The following is an 8565-nucleotide window of genomic DNA, read 5'->3' as shown; positions in this document are numbered from 1 at the left end:
AAGTGCGGAATTGCGGAATTAAGAAACATAATAGCTCTAACGGAAATGAAAAAGAAAAAAAGAAACCGTGCAGCTTCTGACATGCTAAATACGTTCGTCGAAACTTAAGCCAGGTAGGGTTCACACGACGCGAAATGCACTGGTATTTCGCGAGACATCGGGGGGGGGGGGGGGGGGGGCAGGGCAAGGGGACGCTGTGTACAAATGCGGAGCGGAATCCAGCAATGAACGTTTTAGTAATCCCACACACAAATCTCGCGTGCGTTCAGTTTCCTTTCGTTTTTCTACTTCAACGAAGAGCTGATCGTACGGCGCACGCATTTTTGGAAGTATACAGGGTAGGCTGTTCAACAAGCGATGAAAGGTGTCGTTGGAAGAGTGTGGTATGTGAGAAGGCTCTCTGATTTCAGTTTCTGTTTCATTCTGCAGGCTTCCTGTGCCATATGACGATATTTTGAAGAAGCATTTAGTCGCGGACACGGATTATATTCTAAGCCCGTCTCTGCGCTGCTCGCAGAGGATATATGTAGCAGATGAATGTTTGCGGGCGCTCACTTCACGACAAGACGACTCTGTCGTGTGCTGATCTCCGAGTATAATTATGCATTGTCCATCGTACTTTTGTTTAATATTCCAGAAATTAACACAGACTGGCTTGTAAATGGTGGTGATCAATATCTGAGGTATAATATTGGCAAACGAAACGTAACTGGCGTGCTGTCAGGAATGAGTGCTCCGCTGATTATGTAAGCGCACAAAACCGATTTAAATCGTAGTGTATAGCCGTAGCATGAACACCTAAGTAACCGGTGGTTACGGAGACACGGGTAGTAGATTCAGGTCAGTGTAACTACAATCGGCTCCATCATACGCCGGTTCCGCGACGCTGGCCTGTGACACACACCTTGCGCTATACAAACCGAATATACTACACTTAGATCGCGTCAGAAACATTTACGTTGTCGTAAACATACCCCATTTGCGAACAGAGTGACTGCTCCACATAAACATGGATTTCAAACGCCCGCAAACGGTAAATCTCAGTCGTGAAGGGGCCGCAAAAGCAGCGGCGGCACTGGGGAGCGGGGCGCGGACTCCCGCGGCTGCTTTCAAAACGGGCCGCTAGGGGGATTTCAGTGGCGCCCCTACAGGCCGCGCTCGAGGCGTATAGGCCACAAAAATATGTTAACTGTGTTCCAAGGCTCTGCGTCGTTACGTATGTGCACACTCACGCCCTGTAGAAAGAACCAAGTAAAATTAATGAAAACACGGAATAATTGCCTGCTAGTCGGGAAGAAACTAGTCGGGACGTGTAACTATCGTTGTGTATACGAATGCGAAGCGAAATCAAGAAATGAACGTTTTAATAGTCCCACACAGAAGCTGCGCGTTCAACCACTTTTTGTTTTTTGGCTTCAACGAACAGCTGATCACTCGGCGGGCGCATTTTTTGAAGGATAGGGTAGGCAGTTCACAAGCGATAAAATGTGTCGTTGGGTGGGTATGTGATAAGCCCTGTAATTTCAGTTTGTGCTAGATTCTGCAGGCTCCCTGTGTCATAATACTATGTTTCGATCAAGCCTTGAGTCGCGGACGCGGATTACTCTATATGCCGGCGCTCACTTCAGGACAAATGATCGACCCAGCATTAAATGCTTTGTCGTGTGCGTATCCCCGAGTATAATTTTGGTCGCCCATCGAACTTATTTCGTAGAATGTTCGTGAAAGTTATGCCACATTGGCTTGTCCAAGGTAGTGATGAACATCTGAGGTATGACATTGGCAAGCGTAACGGCCAGGCTGTCGGGCATTTCGACACACTAACTGGTGCGGTCCCTGGGTCCCGGATGTCCTAACGGCCACCACATGGGGATGGACCCCGACGAAGGACTCGCTTTTCCCCCTTCCCCGGCCCCCAGCGGCAGGATGAAGGGAAGGTGAAGACAAACAGGCGAGGTCTGGGCGCCGGAGCTCTCGGGCCGTCGTCTGCGGGCTCCACTCGAGCAGCTGTTTCTTAGCCGCCCGCTGGTCTGTAAATAAATGTACAGTTTTTGCATCGGAAGCTGAGTTTGACGGTTGAGGATACCCGGGGTCAGATCATTAGCGCTGCTGCGGCTTAGAGGAGAAGCCCCGGGGAAAAGAACACCACGAAGATAACTCAGGCTGTCAATCTGAGCGCTCCGCTAGATTATGTAAGCGCACAAAACCGATTTACATCATTCTGCATAGCCGTAGCATGACCATTTGAGGAAATTCTGCTTACGGGCACACTGCTAGTAAATTTCAGGGCAGTGGAATAACAATCAGCTCCATGGATACGCCGGTTTCACAGCTGGCGCTTGTACAGACCGGATTAACCACACTAAGATCGCGTAAGAAATATTTACACTCTCGTAAATGCACCACATTTGCAAACAGAGTGACTGCTCCACATAAATGTATTTCCAACGTATACAAACGGTAAATCTCAGTAGCGAACGTGCCGCAAAAGCAGCGGCGAGAGTGGGGAGCGAGCCGGAGTCTCCCGCGGCTGCTTTCGAAACGGGCCACTAGGGTGATTTCAGTGGTGACCCTACAGGCAGCGCTCGAGGCGGATAAGAAAACGCCGAAACAAACACCCAGAGGTCGCACTCTCCACCATCGCCGAACGATCCTGCCGGAGAAGGAAGCCCCGTAGGAGTTATCCGATAGCGCGCGCCTGCATTCTGGCCCGAGAACGAGACGGGGGTGATCACCGCTTCCTACATCTTCCACCAACGCGGATCAGCGGGCCCGCAGCTGCACTCCGGGACCGTCTTCTCGGCCCAGCAGAGTACACACACACCGGCTGGAGAGTTCCAGCCCCGGCCTAGCAGCGTATGTGCGCCTGCCGTGCACTCCGGCCCTAGAGCGAGGGATCCGGCCTCGACGGCCGAGAACCAGCCGCCATCCTGACCCATCCTCAAGGGAATCCAGTGGCCCTACGTGCGCCGACGCCACCCCGTCCTCGGGATCGATGAGGACGTTGAGGATCGATGAGGATTTTTAATTAAACTTAATTATTATCTGGTAATACCCGTTCGTGTCTGTGTCTCTTTTCCTCTAAACTCTGCGTGGACCCACCCAAACTGGAAACAGTGACACAGTCCCTTAGGGGCTCCTCACTGATGGAAAGGATGCGTGCTTGAAAGATATTGTCACGATGCCAAAGACGACGCAGTTGTCTTCAAGGAAAACAAGTTTATTGGAGCGAGCTTGTGCTCACCTAGCAACTCAAAGAATACACAGGCGGCGAAGCAGCAGTCAGCAGAGTGACGTACGCAAGCGAGCGTCGGCGATTGGAATCCCGCGGCGTCTGCTCTGCAGGCTTTTATCTTTCGGCGTGAGTGTTTCTCGAACCGTCGATTTACACCTAGAACGTTGTAGATCAAAGAAGATTATTAATACACTTTATAAGCGACCCCAAACCATCCACCGCCGGCGGCGGCGTCGGCGTCCGCAGTGCTCCTCTATAAAGAAACAGCATCCGGCGCCAGGTTTCGATCCGCGGACTTTGCGGCCGCAGCGCGACGCTCTACCGACCAAGCCACGGACGCGACGTGATATCAGCGTTAGTGACGCGCCTTATATCTTTAACGCATTCAAACTACGTCGTCAGCGGCGTGCGTTGGCGACTCAGCGGCGTTATAGCGGCTTGATAACTGCGTGGTATACACGTGATACTACAAACCCGATGGAAGAGATGGAAGAGAAGGCGGCGAGGCGGTGGGCTGCGGGGGCCGAGCGCAAGCGCCGCAAGCGGGCCGACAACCGTGCATTCGCACTTTCACATTCTCCCCCTCGGGGAAATGCGGGGGAATTTTTTCCAGGCTAGTGACGTTAGGGCGAAACGCTCTCTGTATCAGAATGAGATAACCCGTGCGGCATAAAAATAAAGAATGGAACACGCGCTTCGCTTGGGACACAGATAACATAGCCGGGCGCGGCCGGGCAGTAAAAACAAAACAAACAACCAACCCAATGCCTAGTTCGCGGCATTACTCCCCCTCTAAGAGGGCATCGACCCGATGCTAAAATAAAATGACAGTCCGAAGAAACAAGAACAACAAAAAAAGTCCATCATCTTGCGCAGTAAGGTTTGAGGCGAACCACGTGGACGACTTCGGGCCACGTGCATCGTCGTGATGTGCCGGAATCACCATCGGGGACCACCTCGTAAGTAAGTTGACCAACACATCGTAGAATCGGGTAGGGTCTGTAATACCGTCGCAGAAGCTTCTCACTGAGTCTGCGTCGTCGGATGGGAGTCCAAACCCACACACGATCACCAGGGTGGTACTCGGCGTCTGGGCGTCAGAGATTGTAGCGTTCGGCATCCGCCAGCTGCTGGTCCGTTATACGAACTCGAGCGAGCTGGGGGGCCTCCTCCGCACGTTGAAGGTATCGTTGGACGTCGGCGTTGAGGTCGTCGTCTTCTACGTGCGGAAGCATGGCGATGAGCATCGTAGTCGGCCGTCTTCCGTAGACAAACTCGAACGGTGTCATCTGCGTAGTTGCCTGGATAGCCGTGTTGTACGCAAATGTGACATCCGGGAGGGCTTCGTCCCAAGTCTTATGTTCAACGTCAACGTACATAGACAGCATATCCGCGATCGTCTTGTTCAGACGTTCCGCAAGACCGTTCGTTTGAGGGTGGTACGCCACCGTTCTTCGGTGATCCGTGTTGCTGTAGCGTAAGATTCCTTGCATAAGCTCCGCAGTGAAGGCCGTTCCGCGGTCCGTGATTAGGACTTCAGGGGCTCCATGTCGTAGCACAACCTGGTTTATGAAGAACTTCGCGAGTTCTTGTGCATTCCCCTTCGGAAGAGCGGCCGTCTCGGCGTAGCGCGTCATGTAGTCTGTCGCTACGACAATCCACTCGTTCTCGGATCGTGACGTAGAGAACGGGCTCAGAAGGTCCATTCCAATCTGTTGGAAGGGCCTCGATGGGACAGCGATTGGCTGCAGAAGTCCGGCGGGTCTCGTCGGGGGCGTTTTTCGTCGCTGACAGTCACGGCAGCTACGGACGTAGTGGGTGACGTCGGATGTAACACGGGGCCAGTAGTACTTCGCCTTGATTTTTCCAATTGTGCCGGCTGTTCCGAGATGTCCGGAAGTCGGGTCGTCGTGGCACGCTTCCGAAATTTCGTCACGAAGGTCTGCGGGGATGACAAGAAGATAATTCGTTCTCGTTCCGGGGCTGAAATTCTTCTTCACGAGAACGGAGATTTTCAGGCTGAATGCTGGTAGGTTGCGTTTGAACGCTTTAGGCACGGCGACATTGCGTCCTTCGAGGCAGTCGATCATGACGCGTAAGTCGGGGTCGGCACGCTGCTGGGCGGCAAGGTCGTTCTCCGTCACGACTCCGAAGGACGCGCTGCCTTCATCGGAGTCTTGTGGTGGTGGGTCGACGGGGGCGCGGGACAGGCAATCGGCGTCGGAGTGTTTCCTGCCGGATGTATAGACGACTGTAACGTCGAACTCCTGCAGGCGCAAGCTCCACCGCCCAAGATGGCCAGAGAGGTCCTTCAAATTGGCGAGCCAACACAGCGCATGGTGGTCTGTCCCAACCTTGAATGGTCTTCCATAAACGTATGGGCGAAATTTTGAAATGGCCCATATAATAGCCAGGCACTCTTTCTCAGAGGCAGAGTAGTTTTTCTCCTCCTTCGACAGACCACGGCTGGCATAGGCGATTACCTTTTCGCAACCGCTCTGCTTTCGAGGACGGCACCCAAGCCTACGTCACTGGCGTCCGTGTGCATTTCGGTTTCGGCGTTTTCGTCGAAATGAGCGAGCACGGGCGGGCTTTGCAGGCGTTTTTGCAGCTATGCTTTTTCTTTGTCGTTTTCCCAGCTGAAAGGGGTGCTATCTTTCGTGAAGCGCGTGAGTGGCTCTGCAATGCGTGCGAAGTTTGCGACGAAGCGCCGGTAGTATGCGCACAGTCCGAGAAATCTTCGCACGCCCTTCTTGTCTTTCGGCCTTGGGAAGTTCGCAATGGCTGAAGTTTTTGCCGGGTCAGGTAGGACTCCCGCGGCGTTGACGACGTGGCCCAAGAACTTGAGTTCCTCGTACGCGAAACGGCACTTTTCAGGCTTCAGCGTTAACCCCGACGTACGAATGGCCTCGAGTACAGACTCCAACCTTGCGAGGTGTTCGTCGAAAGTTCGGGCGAATACCACAACGTTGTCGAGGTATACGAGGCAAGTGTGCCACTTGAGGCCAACTATATAGCACAATGTCCATCACTCTTTGAAACGTCGCTGCCGCCGTGCACAGCCCAGAAGGCATCACCTTGAACTCGTATAGGCCGTCCGGGGTTATAAATGCAGTCTTCTCTCGGTATCTCTCGTCCACTTAAATTTGCCAGTAGCCGGTTTTCAGATCCATCGATGAGAAGTACTTCGCATGGCAGAGGTGGTCGAGGGTGTCGTCGATTCGTGGCAGGGGGTACACGTCCTTTTTGGTGATTTTGTTCAATCGCCGGTAGTCCACTCAGAACCTTAATGTGCCGTCTTTTTCCTTCACGAGTACGACCGGCGCAGCCCAGGGGCTTTTCGATGGCTGTATAATGTCGTCGCTGAGCATGTCCTCGACTTGAGTCCGGATGGCTTCCCGCTCGTGTGAAGAGACGCGGTGCGGTGACTGTCGGGTAGGTCGGGCTCCATCTTCGGTTATAATTCGATGCTTCACTCTTAATAAAAAAGGTCGTAAAAGGTAGTAATGGCCGTAGTTAGTAACTCCTTACGAACCTTACTACCCCGCGGTTTTGTACGTAGGCTCTGCCACTAACAACTACATGGTTAGTAAATTAACTGAGTGTAGGAAGTAGTATGCACTAGATTAAGGTCGTGCTCTAGGTTGTGCATAGCCAGTTAGTAAACACATGTAGCTCAGAAGAGTGCTATCGCTGGGACTTTACTAGTGGGGGTAGTGGTGCTTACTGCCTGCTTCGGTTAGTAATTCTGACAAGTGCTACATTTACTACCTCCAGTTACTAAGTACCTAGTGTATACTGGGACAAGTAACTTGTTAGTATTCCATTAGTGAATGGCCCGACCTTTTTTTAAGAGTGTTCGCTAGGGGTGTCTGACGTAATTTTGAGTTTGACGAAAAACACTCGCTGTAGCGACGCAGCAAATCCAATAATTGGTCCCATTTTTCTTGCGGCAGCGCCGGGTTCACGTCGAAAGGATGCGGCAGCTTGGAAGCATCTGCGCGTGCGCGTTCAAAGTTGGCGACCGCGATCACTTGACTTGCTTCTTGCATTTCTTCCAGGAACGCAATTGCAGCGCCCCTGTTTAGATGCTGGCACTCCTCGGTGAAATTGGTGACCAAAAAGTGCAATTTGCATTGCTTAAAGCGCGCAATGCCTCTTGCGACGGAGACACCGCGGTTGAGAAGCAACCTTTGGTTACTCTCTATGATAGCGTCGATGTCAGGAGCAGCATCTTCACAGTAGACGGCGATCATCAAGCTTGCGCGGGGTGGCAGGGTGACGTGATCGTCGGCGATCCTTACAGCAGCACGGTGATCGTGGTTCGGTGGTGGCGTCGTGGAGTGATCAGAGGAAAAAGTTATCTACTTGGTCTGCAGATCAATTATTGCGCCGTTGTCTGTCAAAAAGTACCTTTCCGAGAATGACGTCGCGGGAGCAGTTACGTAAAATGACGAACGCAGCAGGGTACGTCGTTCCGTCTATGGTGACGCGTGATGTGCACGATCCACTTGGCGTCACGAGATGCATGCCTCCTGCGGTGCGTATGTGCGGACTGTCCCATTTGGTCGTAACTTTCTGCAGCTTAGACGCAAATGATCCGCTCATCACCGAGTAGTCCGCTGCGGTGTCTATGAGGGCGACTACATCAAAGCCGTCGATGGACAACTGGACGTCGGACGCCGCCTTCCTCGAGTTCCAGGTGCGTCGGGGTGTCGTATCTCAGCTTGTGCGTCTTGGTTGGTTGGTTGGTTGGATCCTTGACGGTTGGGCACTACGCGTCGTCGTTATCGTCGTTTTCTCAGCGGCAGGCTTGGTCATATCGGGTACGCGTCGCGCCATGTCGTTGTCGTCGTGTTCGGGAGTCACGTCCGGGTCGTCCGGGTTATATCGGGTCGTCGGGCTGAGTGCATGTCGTGAACCATGGTCTTCGGCGAGTCGTTGCGTCGTTGGAGGGTTTTCATTTTTCGCCGTGTTGCAACTTCACCTCCAGAAGTTGCTGCTTTTAGTTTCCCCCGCGTGGGCTGTGGGACCTTCCACGTGCGAAGTCGGCATTGGCACGGCGGTTTGGGGACTGGTATTGGTAGGGTGACGGCGAGCGGTTGAAACGGGCTGGTCCACGGCTGGTGTTCGACAGGTATTGTTCGGTCTCAGTAGGGCGCTGGCCGGGGGGGGGGGGGGGGGGCGGTGCGTCGACGGAGAACCCTCGCAAACCGAGCCTCTTGTAGGGGCCGCGACGGTAGATGTGGTCGGCCTCTCCGCAGTGGTAGCACAGCGGACGATTATCTGGCGTTCGCCACACGTCGGTCTTCCTCGGGGCGGGGATTTGC

This window comes from Haemaphysalis longicornis, unplaced genomic scaffold (assembly GCF_048455015.1).
Source record: "Haemaphysalis longicornis isolate Haplotype H1 unplaced genomic scaffold, Haemaphysalis longicornis Haplotype H1 scaffold_1, whole genome shotgun sequence".
In the NCBI taxonomy this organism is placed as follows: Eukaryota; Metazoa; Arthropoda; class Arachnida; order Ixodida; family Ixodidae; genus Haemaphysalis; species Haemaphysalis longicornis.
Note: the sequence above shows the minus strand (reverse complement) of the source record.